At 43.0% G+C, this 17,530-nt stretch overlaps 1 pseudogene; it reads left to right on the top strand.

The window, feature by feature from the left end:
* The first annotated feature begins 224 nt into the window (after positions 1–224).
* LOC118241058 lies at positions 225–15,934 on the top strand (annotated as a pseudogene).
* The last annotated feature ends 1,596 nt before the right edge of the window (positions 15,935–17,530 follow it).

The following is a 17,530-nucleotide window of genomic DNA, read 5'->3' as shown; positions in this document are numbered from 1 at the left end:
GTTCATTGAGCTGGTATAACAGGCACAGATGTCACTGCTGTGCTGAAGAAAGTCATCCATCCCCAGAATGTCCCCAGAAATATCCAGCTAACGTTGTCCCTTAGTCAGACACTGATGGCAGCTGATGAAGAGTTGCAGGATGGCTAATACAAATAATTAGAAAGACTCTATTAATTCCAGAGGCGGCAGCAGTAAACAACTGGGTTTATAGAGTCTAACTAACAATGGGCACTAAGGTAGGTACTTCTAATAAATTTGCTGGTAAGTATATATTTTGGATTTATTAGTTACTGTGATATAATTAAAGCTACAGTTAAATTAAAGGTCAATTCCTAATCATATTTGTTGGCGATATAATTTTGGGTAGCATACGTGAATGCAACTTCAGAAGTTGGTTTTACAGTGTCTCAAAGCTAGTAAAAGTTTTAAGACCTTAATCTTTCTATTTAACTCATCCATGCAGCCAGAAGCTGGAACAGAAACCCATCCAGCAAACAGAATGCAACAGGATGTGGAGGCGCCCCAGGAGCAGAGGCGCACACAGAAAAACAGGTGCAGTGCTCACTGTATGAGAGCCAGTTCTGACGCTAACCAGAACCACGAGACGTGGTACCAGAGCTCCTGTCCATAGTCCTCAGATAATGGGCAAGCCTGGAAAGGCAGCCTTAAACCTGAGAAGCAGGTCGACCAACAGAAGACCCCCAGCATGTCCAAGGAGGTGCAGTGTTCCACTGGAGAAGAGAGACATGGTGAACACCCAGCCCCTGACAGAGGCTGGACTGGGTGGTGCTGGCAGCCACCATCATGGTCATGGCTCTCACACTAGCCTTCCCCACCTGTGTTGGCATCTTCTACACAGATTTGCTGAAGGAGTTCCAGGAAAGTAACGCAGAGATGCCCTGGGTGCCGGCCATCCTAACAGCACTGCTGCACGCGGGCGGTGAATATGGGGTTTACACAGAGTCCATGTTGGGATGATCGGGTGTCATTATTGAGTCCTCCCCTCTGGTCCTATATTCTAATCTCCTTTCCAGTCATATCCTTTCCCCTCCCCTGTTCTCCCATCACCTCTTCCCTCCTCTCTCCTCTCATCTCCAGGTCTCTGCTCTTCTCTGTTCTCCATGTCTTTCTTCCTGGGACTCCTTTTTTCTGCTGAACAGTCATCGATTCTCCTCTCATTTCTTTTTAGTTATGTATTTAATTGTTTTATCAATTACACACACACACACACACACACTCACACACACACACTCACACACACACACTCACACACACACACTCACACACACACACACTCACACACACACACACACACACACACAAGGGGACTACTTTATTATTACTTTATTCGTTTTTTTTATTATAATTAGGGCTTTTCTTTATATTCCATATATAATTTTAATCTATTAATTTTAATATTAATTTTAACATTCCATAGTATATATAGAATATTAAAATTAATATTAAAATTAATAGATTAAATATATTATTATTAATAATAATAATAATAATAATAATAATAATAATAATAAAGAAATATCTTACATGTAAATGTCTTAATTTAACATTAGGATGAGACTCTGATGTCATTACTTGGTCTTAACCATCAATATTTGCTCCTTTTCTCACTCACCTCCATATCACCTGCTCTCCCTGCCCTGTCAGTATCCTCATACTCTCTCCCGTTATCTCTTTACTCTGAATGAACCAGAGTGGACAGGAAAAAAATACCATCACTAAACTAGTGACAAGAAAGAATCTTGATACATATATGAAGGCTAACAGGAGTTTGTACATCAGGATGAGACTAGTGTAATGGCATTATGGGATATTCATTATTAATATTTGTTCCTTTTCTCACTCACCTGTCAGCATCCTCATACTCTCACTCTCTCTCTCTCTCGCTCTCTCTCTCTCTCTCTCTCTCTCTCTCACTCTCTCTCTCTCACTCTCTCTACTTTGAATGAACCAGGATGAACATGAAAAAAATTATCAGTAAACAAATGATATTTCTTGCCATGATGTTCAGGAATATGTTGCCATGATGTTCAGGAGTTTTGAAGATGGCGCCGGTGAGGTCGGCTGCCGTCACGACTGCTCCGTCCACACCTGGCACTTTTTTTCGCTATCTTTTTCGTTCTTTTCGCTCTTCCCGCTACCCCTGACTTCTCCGCAGCCCTTCTCTACACACCACGGCACGTATCTCGTACAGCAGAGATGCCCTTATTTCTCTTAATCTACATAGCACTCACCTCAAGCTGTCTGTAACCCCGGACCCAAGATGGCCGACGGAGATCCTGAGGGAAAACAGAAGACGCGGCGCGGGGAAAAGGCCGCGAGGGAAGCGAGCCGGCGTCAGGAACAGGCTGAGGGCTCGGGCACACCGAGCTCCCTTACCTAGCATCCTGCTAGCCAACGTCCAGTCTCTGGATAACAAGCTCGACGACCTCCGGGCCAGGATAAAGTTCCAGAGGGACATTCGGGATTGCAATCTCCTCTGCTTCACCGAGTCGTGGCTGAACCCAGCGGTACCAAACCACGCTATCCAGCCGGCCGAGTTCTTCTCGGTTCACCGCATGGACAGGACGGCAGATTCGGGGAAGTCGAGAGGCGGCGGAGTGTGTGTGATGGTAAACAACAGCTGGTGCAACAATGCCAATGTTGTTACTCTCGCCTGCTCCTGCTCACCCAACCTGGAGCTGCTCGCCCTCAAACTTCGTCCTTTCTACCTTCCTCGGGAGTTCACTTCGGTCATCATCAACACCGTGTACATCCCACCTCAGGCTAACATGGACACTGCACTGTGGGAACTTCATGAGGCTCTCACACAGTTTCAGGCACAGCACCGGGACGCTGCACTTATTGTGGTTGGGGATTTCAACAGCGCTAACCTCAAGCGTGCGGTGCCCAACCTTTACCAGCACGTAACCTTCCCCACCAGGGGAAATAGGACACTAGATCACTGCTACACCCCATATAAGGACAGCTACAAGGCACTAGCTCATCCACCGTTTGGTAAGTCGGACCACGCCGCCATCTTCCTCCTACCAAAATATAAACAACGGCTGAAACGGGAAGCTCCGGTTCAGAGGGAGGTCGCGTGCTGGACAGACCAATCGGTGGCCGCTCTGCAGGACGCTCTGGATGACGCGGACTGGGACATGTTCCGGCGCAGCACTGATGATGTCAGCGAGTTTACGGAGGCAGTAGTAGGATTTATTGGGAAACTGGTGGACGACACGATCCCAAGAATCACCATCAAGAAGTTTTCCAACCAGAAGCCCTGGGTGGACAGAACCATCCGCGAGGCTCTGAACTCTCGAACTGCTGCCTACAATGCGGGGATCATCAGCGGGAACATGGACGAGTACAAGTCTGAAGCATACGGAGTGCGCAGGGCGGTGAGGGAGGCGAAGCGGCGCTACGGGAAGAAACTAGAGACACAGTTCCAGCGGAGTGGCTCTAGATCCCTGTGGCAGGGACTACGGATGATCACGGACTACAGGAGCCCACCCTCTGGGCTGATGAGTGCGGATGAGTCTCTGGCGAACGAGCTGAATACATTCTTTGCTCGCTTCGAGGCTACATCTAGCAGCGCTAATGCTAGCAGCACAAATGCTAACGGCGCTAGTGCTAACAGCGCCAATGCTAACGGTGCTGGTGCAAGTGGCACTATCGGCGCAGCCGGTAGCACATGCGCGGGGCCCACCATAGAACAGCGCCCTCTCATCATCACGGAGAGTGACGTGAGGAGAGTGTTTAAAAGGGTGAATACCAGGAAGGCGATGGGACCAGACGGTATCTGCGGGAGGGTCCTCAAAGCCTGCGCAGATCAGCTAGCCCCGGTATTCACCGACATCTTCAATCTCTCCCTGACGCTCGGTATTGTCCCGTCCAGCTTCAAGCGGTCCACCATCGTCCCCGTCCCGAAGAAACCTCGACCCTCCGACCTCAATGACTACCGCCCTGTCGCCCTCACATCAGTCGTGATGAAGTGCTTTGAAAAGCTAGTTAGAGACTTCATCACATCTTCACTGCCAGCCTCCACGGACCCACTGCAGTTTGCATACCGCCACAACCGCTCCACTGACAATGCGATTGCACATCTGCTCCACACTACACTGACTCACCTGGACGAAGGGAGGGGAAATTATGTTAAAATGCTATTTGTCGACTACAGTTCAGCATTTAACACTATCGTTCCCTCCCTACTCACTACTAAGTTGGGAGATCTAGGACTGCATACATCCCTGTGCGACTGGATCTCCAACTTCCTAACAGACAGACCACAATCAGTACGGGTGGGCAACTGCGCCTCATCCACCCTCACCCTCAGCACTGGAGCTCCTCAGGATTGTGTCCTAAGCCCCCTGCTCTACTCACTGTACACCCACGACTGCACAGCCACTTCCAGCTCCACCATCATTGTCAAGTTTGCTGATGACACCGTTGTCGTGGGTCTGATCTCGGACAACGATGAGAGGGCCTACCTGGAGGAGATTAAACACCTGGAAAACTGGTGCCAGGGAAATAATCTCCTCCTAAACGTCAGTAAGACAAAGGAGCTGATCGTGGATTGCAGCAAGAAGCAGGAGCGGCACTACCAACCTGTGAGGATCAGTGGAACCACGGTGGAGAGAGTAGATAGTTTCAGGTACCTTGGTGTTCACATCTCGCAGGACCTGTCCTGGTCCCGCCATACCAGCTCCCTGGCAAAGAAGGCTCGTCAGCGTCTTTACCACCTCAGACGCCTAAGGGACTTCAGACTGCCCTCCAAGGTACTGTGGAACTTCTACACCTGCACTATCAAGAGCATCCTCATGGGGAACATCACAGTCTGGTTTGGAAATAGCACCAAGCAGGACAGACAAGCACTCCAAAGGGTAGTGCGTTCAGCAGAGCGCATCACTCACTCGGAACTTCCTGACCTGCAGACCACCTACTACAAGCGGTGCCAAACCAAGGCCAGGAAAATTGTGAAGGACCCCACCCATCCCAACAATAGACTGTTCTCTCTGTTGAGGTCAGGGAGGCGCTTCCGCTCCCTGAAGGCCAAGACAGAGAGGCTGAAGAGGAGCTTCTTCCCACAGGCCATTCGGGCCCTGAATCAGGGAAACTGATAAACTGTGGGGACCACCACCACCACCACGTAACATGACTGTTACGTAACATGACTGTATATCTGTATATCTGTACCACCACGTAACATGACTGTATATCTGTACATCTGTATATATAGATTTAGATTTATACTCAATTAACCTGTTACAACAACTGTAGATATGGTACTATACAATGGATCTGTACATTCTGTAGATTGTGTACATATATACTCAACCATATACATTGTACATTGTGTATATAATCATAATATACATATATTGTACATACATTGTTAATATATTTTTGTACATACATAGAATATATATTTATCTGTATATATATATTTTTTTCTCTATGCACCCCTGGTTCTCTTCCTCAGTTTGGACAGAGCACTCTCCACCATTTCACTGCGTGTTGTACTGTGTATGACTATGTATGTGACAAATAAACCAAACTTGAAACTTGAAACTTGAATAGATTACCGACCATTTCTTATTGTCAACACATTATTCAATGTTATGACTGGTAATTATTATGTCACAAAACACTGACTCAACTCTTGTACAACTCTCTTCTACTAGTACTAGTACTTATATCATCTGACAAGTACTCATTTTCTGAGAGCTTATTTTCTTTTTTTCTTAGGTTGCCCAAAAACTGCTGAATGTCACTGCCACCCTTCCTCTTACTGATGTCTTACTGTGAATAAAAATTGACAAAAGCTGACTAATAAAAATCTGCTTTCACGTTTTCAAACTAACACTATTAAAGCAATTTATCATAAGCAGGTACAGATACACAGGTTATTATACGAATATACAATAAATTAAAGCTGTCTTTCTCTGCATGTTCACATGCATCACTACAATTACTAACACATTACTGAGACTTCAAGCAAGATTACTAACAAATATAACGAAATATAAAACATTAACCTTAGTTGGATATGACCGTGACCACTGCTGGACGCTGCATGAATGTGGGACTAACGCTAATTAACTTCCCAGGGAATTTAGCTATAATAGCTAACGTCAGTAGTGATGGTTGATTCATTTCGCATTCAAAAATTGACACATTCTCACCAAAAATGTCTGTTTTCACTTCACACAATTACTGACACCTTTTTAGTACGATATTATTTATTTCTACAATTACAGTTTCAGCGTAAAACGATGGTATTGATATTAATATTACCTTTTCCTGCAGGTCAGAGGCGTTAGCAGTGGTAGGTGTTACAATAATAAGTGTCCTACCAACAACAGATGGGAACATTGACAGCTCCTAACATTGCGCAAAGCTAGTGGGTGGAATACATGTATTTTTTACTTCAGTATATAGTGGAGACATTTTGGGGACATTATTTCAATATTGGGGGGGACGTGTCCCCCCAAAATGTATTGTGACTACGGCCTTGATTTTAGTAAAATTGCGAAATTAACCGTTTCAGCTCAGTTAGTTCGGGAATTATTTTGTGCCATTTACTGCTCTTTTAAAAGGTCCATTCTGCAGGTACTGTACATACAGCAATTGTATTCTATCCAGTTATAATTATAGCTATCCGATGATATCTGGGTTTATCACTGGTAACAATCTAAATATATTCTAGAAAGTACAGAATTTGTAAATGACACAGATGTCACCACTGAGCGAAACGTATAAAATAAATAATGTCCACGGTGGTGGACATTCTCCATTCAAATTATATAATTATATATGATACTACAATTAAGCTGTCATGGATCATCACTTAAACTTTATAATTAGGTCACTGCCAAATTCACGCCGTGCAGTTCCCCTTAAAACAGGCCTACATGATTTTCCGTGAAATGATGGTAGATAAAAAGATTGGAGACGCGTCTTAATTGGATGTAGCAGAGTTTAATGCCAGACCTCATAGCAGTTTTTCTGTTGCTATGGAGAAAAGTCAAACGAGAACATCGCGCTGGGGATTTTCTAAAAGTAGCGTTCATTTTTGACCTGCACTATTTCTCCTTTTGATTTCTAATGTTGATTTATTTTTCATAAATCTGATTTTTTATTATTTTTTAAAAAACACAACCAACAACAACACTGCTTTACAAACATCGCTGTTGTATTTTGGAAGTTATTTGTTCCAGTTCCAGGCTAAACTAAAGTCAGTAAGGGGCTGCCTATCCACGAATTCTTAGGGAGAGACAATGAAGCCCAACAACGTCCCCTGATGTTCAGTGCTTATCACTCAGACAAAGGCAATTAGCTGAGCATGGCAGGCCTGGTGAGACTGACTATCCTAACTATGAAGCTTGTTAAGTGTTATTTAATTCCGTGAAATGTAGCGAATTAATGTGTCCTAAAATGCGTGAAATATTTTTGATAAAACAGGTCAGTGAAATTAACTGATTTTCTTGTGAAATTGGTAGAGCCCTACTAATAAAGGCCTATGTATAATGGCACGTCGTTGCCGAAAGTATTTCCTACCTGTGGATAGACTGTAGTTGACCTTATTTACGGATAAACCGTTCACCCAGTGAGGTGGAGATTACAGGACCAAAAGCAACACAGCACACGATAAAGGCAAACCGCCCGACTCCGTTCTGATCGTATATGATCTTTTCGACTGGCTAACTGCTAGTGTAAGGTTTTATCCACCGGTCACAAGATGAATTTTCCATTAGAGCGGGCGTAGAATTTACGTCTAGTCAGGAGCAGGTGTAAGGTCAGATTTCATAGGTAGCTTCTATGGGGACAGACTTAAAAGTTGCAATAGCAGGGTGGCTGCGATGCAGACATCGTTGCAATTCTTTAGGTGTCTAGCTATAACAACGCAGAGCTAGGCCCAATTCAGAGACTTGGGAGCAAATTGTTTGCGGTAACCGTTCTTGTTACACAGCTTTAGACGCCAGTGTGGTTTATATGAACTATATCATTAGGTTTATGTATTTCACTGTCGGTGGGTTTTGTTTTGTTCTATACTTGGTAATCTAGTAGGAAATAGCGGACTATCTTGCCAACGGTGAGTACGAGTAGCAGTTTTGCTTAGTAGCTCAGGGTGGAGGCTCAGGATGCATGCTGGTGAATACGGCCAGATGTAACCCCAGTATTTCTCCCTCCCTCACTCCCTCCCTGCTTGCCTGCCTGTCTGCTTCACCATACTCCCTTCCTCCCTTCCTTCCTTCCTGACTACCTGCCTAGTTATGATGCAAAAACAAATATGGAGGTTACATTGCTGCATTTGGAACTGCACCACGACTTTTAATCTAGCCTTCTTAAATGTGACAGTAATGACAAGGCCTGGTTGTAAGGTGAAAGGACCAGGACACACTGGTCCAAGTCGAAACCAAAACGATATCGTAGTCGAATCTGAGTCGATACCTAGACCAGGTGTTGGATAGACTGAGAACAATTTTTTAAAAATCATAATATACAAAATAACAAGAAGGAAAAACTTTACATTCACCATATATCAAAGATAATAAACAATGTTAGATTCTATGTAATATTTTGTATGTTAAGTATAATAATGATGGAAAGATGGATGAAATAAATGGTCAATATCACTACCCAGACAGAACACTTATTACATCTGAGAAAGAGAAAGTTCAGACTACATCTGGAATCCACCAGAGCCAAACTGTAATGTGGACATTGTGTGGTCCAGCTGTAGCCATGCAGATGATGGTCATTACCAAGGTAACTACGGTCATCCACTGCTTCAGGCTCACCTAACTTGGTGGCAAGCTACCATCAGACAGTATGCTCACAGATGTAAATGCAGCAATAAGCACAATACCAACAACCTGTATAACTGAAACCAAACAAACTGGTATATGCCACTGCAGTAGTTATGCTCAGGATCACAGGATACAGAATACAAACAGACCACTTCCAATGTACCCCTTGGAAACAGGCTTGAAACCAATATAAAGCTTGAAGTCAGCAAATTGACAGATCTTCAGAAGGAATTAAAGATCAAAGGTGGGGTCTGGTTACAGAAGAAATGCACTGGGTGGCCCATAACTGAGGATCTAGAGTCTGGTCAACAAAGATCGAGAGGTCAAGAGGCTTTTTATTGTCTTTCTAGCTATAAACAGGTGTACAGAGTATTCAGTTAAATAATGTTCCTCCAGGACCATGATGCAACACAAAAGGAGAACATAAGTATAAACAATAAATATGAAATACAGGACCAATATTACATATAGGCAACACCAACCAGCGCACCATACTATGGTATTCTAACATGCATGCAGCATACAGTCACCGAGGTAACAGCCGGTACACTCATTTCAGAACACAGTATTATTAAATGGAATACAATATTTAAGTATTTGTTGAAATTTGTTGAAAATTCCTCAACTCTCTGGGAGTTGAGGAATCTGATGGCATGGGGGAAGAAACTTGCACAGTATGGCTGAAAACACCCAAATGTTTTGCTAACTCTTCTGAGACGGTAAGATAGGGAAGAGTTTGTGTGAGTGGTGTGTGGGCTCATCTATAATGCTGGTAGCATTGTGAAATCAGCATGTGTTATAAATGGAGGGGAGAGAGACCCAGAGGACTGTTTCAGCTGTTCTTACTATTCTCTTCAGTGTCTTGCAGTCCGAGACGGAGCAATTCCCAAACCAGTCAGTGAAGCAGTTGCTCAGGATGCCCTCTATTGTAGAACTTGGTGAGGATGGTGGTAGTGGGATGAGCTACAAGTAGGTTTATTATTATTATTATTATTATTATTATTATTAAGGGACTATCAAAGTATAATGATACTCTTATAACCAGAAATCTATGTATTGTTATATGAAGACAAGTTCAGATATTGTAACCAAGGTTTAGGAAATTGATGTTTTTATTTATTACAAGTAGACTTGGGAGGGCGTCTGGGACATCTGCTCTGCTCCCCTCTCATTTTCACCTCTTGACTGATCTTCTCCTCTCTAGACCCTCCTAAATGAAAACCCCTCCCGCTTCAGACTTCTGACAACTGCAATCGCGCAAGAAATATTTATTTTACAGTGTGGGGGCAAAATGTTCAGATAAGATCCTCATCTGTGGAGAATGTTTACAGAGAAATATCTTTGAATATTTGAATGGAAAGGTTGAGAGGAGCATTTGCTTTCTGATGAAGGTTGCTAGTACAAGTTACCACTGTTGGGCCCCTGAGCAAGACCTTTAACCCTCATTTGCTCAAGTTGTACTCAGTCATAATTGTAAGTCGCTTTGGATAAAAGCGTCAGCTAAATGCTGTAAATGATGAGAAAGTATAGACAAGAGGTTCTGTATTGGTTCAATTGGAGAACACTGAGTCCAGGGAGACAACAGCCAGCCAGGCGGGAGGCTGTCCTAGTGGCTTCTGATACCCAGTGTTTCATGGTGAGAACATTTATTTGTTTTTCCACTGCTTCTCAATGCAGGTGATCCTCTAAAAACTGATTTCTGCACAGTGTCATATCTTCCAGACCGTTCTCAGTTGAAGCGTTCCCTTTTTAAAGGATCATGACCTTTTTAAAATAAATAAATAAAAAAAAAACCAAAAAAAAAAAACCACTGCAAATAAATTGCCCCAATCGGGACTTCAGTAATAAATGAAATGAAGTGAGCTTAAGAAGTTTATGAGCAGTCATTGCTACATTAACTGGTGCTGAAGATGTAACGATAGCTTTGCTGTTTTTCAATCCAGAACTTATAACAGGGTTGTTCTATGTGCAATTGTAAATGATGGGAGACAATTTTAATAAAGTTTGGGGTTCCTTTAAAGGATGTTTGCTGATTGTTTAAGATACAATATTTTCTAATGCAGTGCCATGACTACAATAGGAAGAGTTCAGAGTTCAGATGGTAATTGAATGAAAAAGCATAAAATATGTGATTTGAGTGTTTCTTTGAGAACATATGGCAGTGTGTTATAGTATATATGAGGTTTAGTAAGTGTGACCTTGTTTAAAGATACAGTAAAGCCTCGGCAAAGATTGCAAGGGGAAGGGATCATTAAGGAATCTACAGTGTTAAAACATTTGACATCAAAGAGCCTTCGGAATATGTTCATTAATCTGAGTCTGTACACTCAAGTTTGAGGGATCATTCTTTTTTCAATTATTATTTTAATACTGTCAGTATAGACAAATCTGTGATCAAGGGTCTTGCAATCTCACGTTCCCTTTTGTAGTGACGACAAAGCATTTTCATCAGTTCTGTGTGTACTGTGCATTGTTTGAACATTGCTTTGCAATGGGCACCTATTCTCTTTTACCAGGGTGATCTCCATATGTGTGGATTTGCTAATAGAGTTCATTTGTTATTCAAACACTCTTATTGTTATCTTTCAGTGTTTGGGCATTTGTTTGTGGGAGGCCATTTTTATTGTTGTTTTGTATTTCAATTCCCATGTTTCTCTGTAGGCCCCTTGTGTAGTGTTCTTGTGGAGTACTACAGTTGCTGTGCAACAATAATTGTGGGTGGGGTTCTGGGCGGACTCGAAACGGTGTCCAGCTTGTGTGCTCATACCACGGTCGACCTGTACATCACCGGAACCATGGAATCAGAAGAATCTTTTCTGGAAGCAACTGTGCACTCTGCCAAAGTCATCCTAGTAATCCTGAACTTCTCTCCTCATCCAACATGACTGCCCTTCTGTCTGTGTCTCCAGCCCTCAGTCACAATGCTGGGATACTATTTCGTGCATCGCTGCACTCTCGCCAACGTCCTCTCCACCACGGGCAAGGCACTGGGTCTCAGCACTCGGCTGGAGAGTGAGTTTCCTGCTACTGGGTGGGCTCTTGCTGAACTGCTGCGAGTGCAGGGCTTTGATGAGGCCACTGGGGCCTGGGCCAAAGGGAATACCAGTCCAGCCCACAAGCCTACCTGCCTGAGCTTAAGTTCTGTGCATCCAGGAGCAACAAGCCAGGTGAAAGGGGCATCTGTAGGGCTCCCTCTCCACCCTCGGGCCTTTCCTGCGCAGGCACATGGCCTTCAACTTGATGAGCTCCAACGCCTGCTTCCGCACCCTCGCCCTGGGTTTATCGTGGATGATGCTGGGCTTCCTGTTGCCAGTGGTCTACCTGTTGTTGCACGCCATGGAGCAGGACCACGGCGCTCGCTTTCGGCCTGCCGCCAGCGCCACTTCATCTACATGTTTGCCGGAGCCCTCCTGCTCGACGGCCTGAGCAACTGTGTCTGCGGCACGGCAACAGGTTTCGGCGTGCTGCCGGACTACACGCTGGCATACGGCATCCCTATGAGCGTCGTGGGTTCACTCGTCTTCACTGGGCTGATGGAGGTGGTGGAGATGAGCTGCTTCCCGTACGCCCTGGGCCTCACCACTGTGATGGAGAGCATCACGAACACGGTGGGCCCACCTCTGGCAGGTGAAACATGCCTAACAAGGTGGCAGGATGGGACAGAGTTCACGCTTTGGCAACTAAGAGTGTAAAAGGACTCCCAAGCAAAAGGAACTGGGGGGTTGGTGTGTATGTGCGTGGGACACAGAACTACAGGGCTGTGGGGAAATGAGGGTCACATACTCTGCGTTCTTCAAAGTGGGGTATAGAGGGTTTGCACAGCAAACACACTGCCTAGTCCTCGCGTGTTACCGGTGCCATGGCAACTCCAATTTCAAGTCAGACAGAAAGGCAATATCTTTGTAGCGCGGTACTAATCCGACTGCAATTCTCCTTAATTATTAGATTAGCGCTTGGCCACTTCGTGGCTTACCTCACTGTTAATGGTATACTGGTGTTGTCTTGCAGGAGTGCTGGTGAGCTGCACTGGACAATACAGCTACGTGTTCTTTGCCTGCAGCGTGCCTTTCTGCACTGCTGGCCTCTTCATTATGGTGTCTTTCTGATCAATTGTTATTCATGGCTTTTTTGTGTTTTTGCAAACACATTTTACAAAATCATCAGATATTGCTGTTCTCTTGAAAATATATTTTCTATTAGACTGTCTAGTATTTGTGATAGTACTGTAAGTCATGTCTGATGACAGTTCAACATAACATTTAGCACAGAATGCTTTGAAAGCCATGAATAGATAGCCTTGTTTTCCAACAAGACATTTACTTGTTTTGAGTTATTTTGATTAACAGACACCTTTGTTTGATATTGGAGATAATGCTTTCACATGTGTGATAATTTCACAAATGTGAAACCGTATGATAACTGAAAATGCTTTAACTTATTTAAATATCGAATCGATTTTTATAGTAACTTTATACAAATAAATGAATCCGTTTTTGTTCTGAATATGTCTACTCATTTAATATGCAACTTTGCCGTCTAGATAATTGGCTAGCTGACCATAGACTGTATGTACAATATATTCATATAAACATGTCATCATAGTCTTGTATATACAATCTATTAGCATATTTTATAAAATACATAGCATTTTACATGCATTGACAATGACAATAAATGATTCCTTTCGGCGCAGAAAAGATGTACATTTCAAAACGAAAAACAAACAAACCGCAGACTGCGTCAACTGCTCCGCAGTCTATCTGGTATGAATAAGTGTAGTGGTTATAAGGGCTGCGAATCTGAAATACACAAAAACGTTTAGAAGCAGGCGTTTGGCACTATGTAACGTCACCCTAAGGTCGAGCTGGAGTGGTCGCTTACGGCCAGAACGCCCGATCTTTCCCGAAGCTAAGCAGGGTCGGGCTTGGGTGGTACTTGCATGGGAGACCGCCTGAGAATATCAGGTGCTGTAAGCTTTTCCGACCTCCGTGCCATCTGTCCTTAGACGTTGCTCCGTGGTTATTTCTATTCTTCCTATCATTCTGACTTGAGGCAGAAGTTATTACAGAAAGGACAGTCGACATGTACCAACCTGATAATGATGACAAATAACTTTCCTGCTTAAAACATGAAGACAAATAACTTGAGCCTGTTTGGTGCTCGCAGCATGTAACACGTTTCACAGCTAGCACACTATACGCACTTGGAAACCAGCCGTTGAAAACTAAATGTTGCCCAAAATGACCACAGAATATTTGCATTAAACAATTAGTGTTTTTACATTATTTACAATGGCGCTTTCAGCAATCGACTAAACAAACAAACGTCAACTACTTCAACCGCGTAAGAGTGCGGTGCGACCAGGCTGCTATGAATAAGCATATAGATTAAAATGGGTACGAATCTAAACCACAACAAAACGCTTCTAAATCAGACGTTCAGCACTATGGAAATAGCCTTTTAAAACCTTTACGGAGGGTGAGCCGTCGCCATACCCCACTCCCATTTTCAACCAGTACAGAATAAACAGACACGCAAGCGGGACGAATTTTGCTCGTCGTGTCCAGAGGAGGCAAGACGTCGTGGCGCACAGTCCTAAACCGCATTAGTCACGCCGGAGAAACTGGCCCTGGACGGAGACTACAGGCTGCCCGTTTGGAAGGTCTGTGATTATTAGTGCCAGTGCATATATTGCCTTTGCGGGGAACAACAGGGAACACAAGAGCGTTATTTCTTTTGAGTTTCAGTGAAATGCTTTAAAAATAAGACACCACTTACCCAGCTGTACCATCCTTTATCATCTTATGAAAATGAAAGAAACCTCAACAACCAGACGGTAATTGAATGAAAAAGCATAAAATGTGTGATTTGAGTGTTCCTTTGAGTGTTTATTCTCTACACGTTGTGATTTATTCACTAATACTGAGGTCTGACCTTTCACGCTTGTGAGCAGTCATTGGGTAGATAAATCTAATATTACAGATTAGGTAACATGGATACAGGAAACAGATACCTGTTGAAAAGGAAACTGGTATGGAATCTGGAACTTGTTCCAGATATCCTACTTCAGTGTCTCATATTTTGTGTTTGCCTGTACTGTGTCTGTCTCCACTGCAGGCCTCTTCATTATGCTGTCTTTCTACTGGCTGGATAGACACGAGTTACACAAAGGAGAAGAGGGCCATTTATTGCTTTGAAGAAAGCACTTTAAAATGTCTCCCAAAAGTGTCTAGAATATGCCACATTATTAGGAGCTGACGTGTGAAAGCCTCTTCTCTGGCCCTACATTTACAGCATTTAGCAGACTTACATATGTATCTGCACAAGTGTATGCATGCACTCCCTTGGAGTCAAACCCATGACCTTCTGGTTACGGCCTGGAGCCTAGACGAGGTCATAACATATGGTAGGCGATCTCTGCTGCTATATGCTTGTGCAGTGCTATATGCAGTGCATATTTCGGTTAGCTTCCCTTCACACGGATGGACTGAATCCACCATGTAGAAGAATGGGTAAAAATTTTACTTAACCACTTGTTTTATACTTTATTTGCACATACTGAACAAACTTTTATATCATGATATAATTTATAAATGATGTACAATCTGTAAAATTCAGTCATCTCAAAACATGCAATAAAGAATGTGAAATAAATTAATGAGCTCAGGGCCCAATCTTGGTATCTATAAATTTCTTGGGAAAAACTTACAAACTTATGTACATGTGACAAATCTAACAGTCAACAGAGTGCTTTACAACTTAATATTCTGTGAAATCAAACAAGAATTGGGGGGGGGGGGAGTACTTCAAAACGTATGGTTTACAAAGTGCTGGTATAGGTGACAAAAACTGAAAGCAGCAAGAAGCAGCACTGAGAAATACAGGCAGCAAATTAGTCTCTGACTGAAATAGACCGACCGTCATCCTCAGCAACAAAACCACAAAGCACATGGTAGAAAAAGGAAGTTCACATGGTCACTAATGTAGAGGATCCTACTTCAGTCCTTGTGGACTCTGCTAGTCCATGTAAATGTTCTGTTCCAGCTTCACAATACACCCCAGCCTTCACATTCCTGGTTTAGGTGAGTTGGAGCTGGAGGGGGGAGGGGGGACTGAGCCAGGTAAGAGTCCTCAAAGAATGAATCGATAACCTTTGCACTAAAAGTCTTCAACTGTTATATTTCAAGTAACATTGCACCAAAACAATTTACACATCCAAAGCACTGTATAAATCAAACAGTTTCTTCCCCTTCCCTTGATATAGTAACTATTTTAAGGAAAACGGACAATGGCGAATATTAAATATGTACTGTTGTGGTGTTATAGTGGTGTTATGTAGTATGCAGTACACGGAAATGAACAGCGCAGATTACCACATCCCTTTGTCATTCTGATATCGCCTTCGCCAACTATCCCAGCAGGCAGGTGAAGCAGCAATCAGGGCAAAAACAGAAGCCTGGTAAGTATTCACAGGTTCTCAACTAGAAGCAGGGGATCTTTCTACGCCATTCAGGAGGCTCCTACCACTATATTCTGGGTCAACCACCTACTTTCAGCACAAAGTACTCTAATGAGAACCCAGGACTCTGCTTGCCACCTGGATCCAGTCCACGTATAATTCAGTCATGTAATTCAGTCAAGCCAGGCCACAAAGGTGGGCAGGCCTCTCCGTGCCTGCTTCTCACATACCCTCAAGTATAATGTTAACGGAAAATAACCCCTCAGCCCTTTTCTTTCTTTTCTTTTTAGACATTTGCTGAACCCCCTGCCCCATGTGCAACACCTCAACAATATCCCAAAACAGCAGAGGCCTGCCTGGGCCCTTAGATGGCTTTAAGTAGGAAAAAGGAGGGCAAAAAAAGTGAAAGTGCCGAGACCTCTTCAGAACCGGACTGGACCAACATATAGACGACTGTGCTACAGCGTCTGACCTGCATCCATCAGACACGCTTGTGAGGCACACCATAACTGCTGCCCAGTTATGAGGTCACACACACACACACACACACACACACACACACACAAGGGGACTACTTTATTATTACTTTATTCGTTTTTTTTATTATAATTAGGGCTTTTCTTTATATTCCATATATAATTTTAATCTATTAATTTTAATATTAATTTTAACATTCCATAGTATATATAGAATATTAAAATTAATATTAAAATTAATAGATTAAATATATTATTATTAATAATAATAATAATAATAATAATAATAATAATAAAGAAATATCTTACATGTAAATGTCTTAATTTAACATTAGGATGAGACTCTGATGTCATTACTTGGTCTTAACCATCAATATTTGCTCCTTTTCTCACTCACCTCCATATCACCTGCTCTCCCTGCCCTGTCAGTATCCTCATACTCTCTCCCGTTATCTCTTTACTCTGAATGAACCAGAGTGGACAGGAAAAAAATACCATCACTAAACTAGTGACAAGAAAGAATCTTGATACATATATGAAGGCTAACAGGAGTTTGTACATCAGGATGAGACTAGTGTAATGGCATTATGGGATATTCATTATTAATATTTGTTCCTTTTCTCACTCACCTGTCAGCATCCTCATACTCTCACTCTCTCTCTCTCTCGCTCTCTCTCTCTCTCTCTCTCTCTCACTCTCTCTCTCTCACTCTCTCTACTTTGAATGAACCAGGATGAACATGAAAAAAATTATCAGTAAACAAATGATATTTCTTGCCATGA

The sequence above is a fragment of the Electrophorus electricus genome, chromosome 1 (assembly GCF_013358815.1).
Source record: "Electrophorus electricus isolate fEleEle1 chromosome 1, fEleEle1.pri, whole genome shotgun sequence".
Lineage (NCBI taxonomy): Eukaryota > Metazoa > Chordata > Actinopteri > Gymnotiformes > Gymnotidae > Electrophorus > Electrophorus electricus.
The sequence above is the reverse complement of the archived record's forward strand: the minus strand, read 5'-3'. Positions and strand labels throughout refer to the sequence as shown.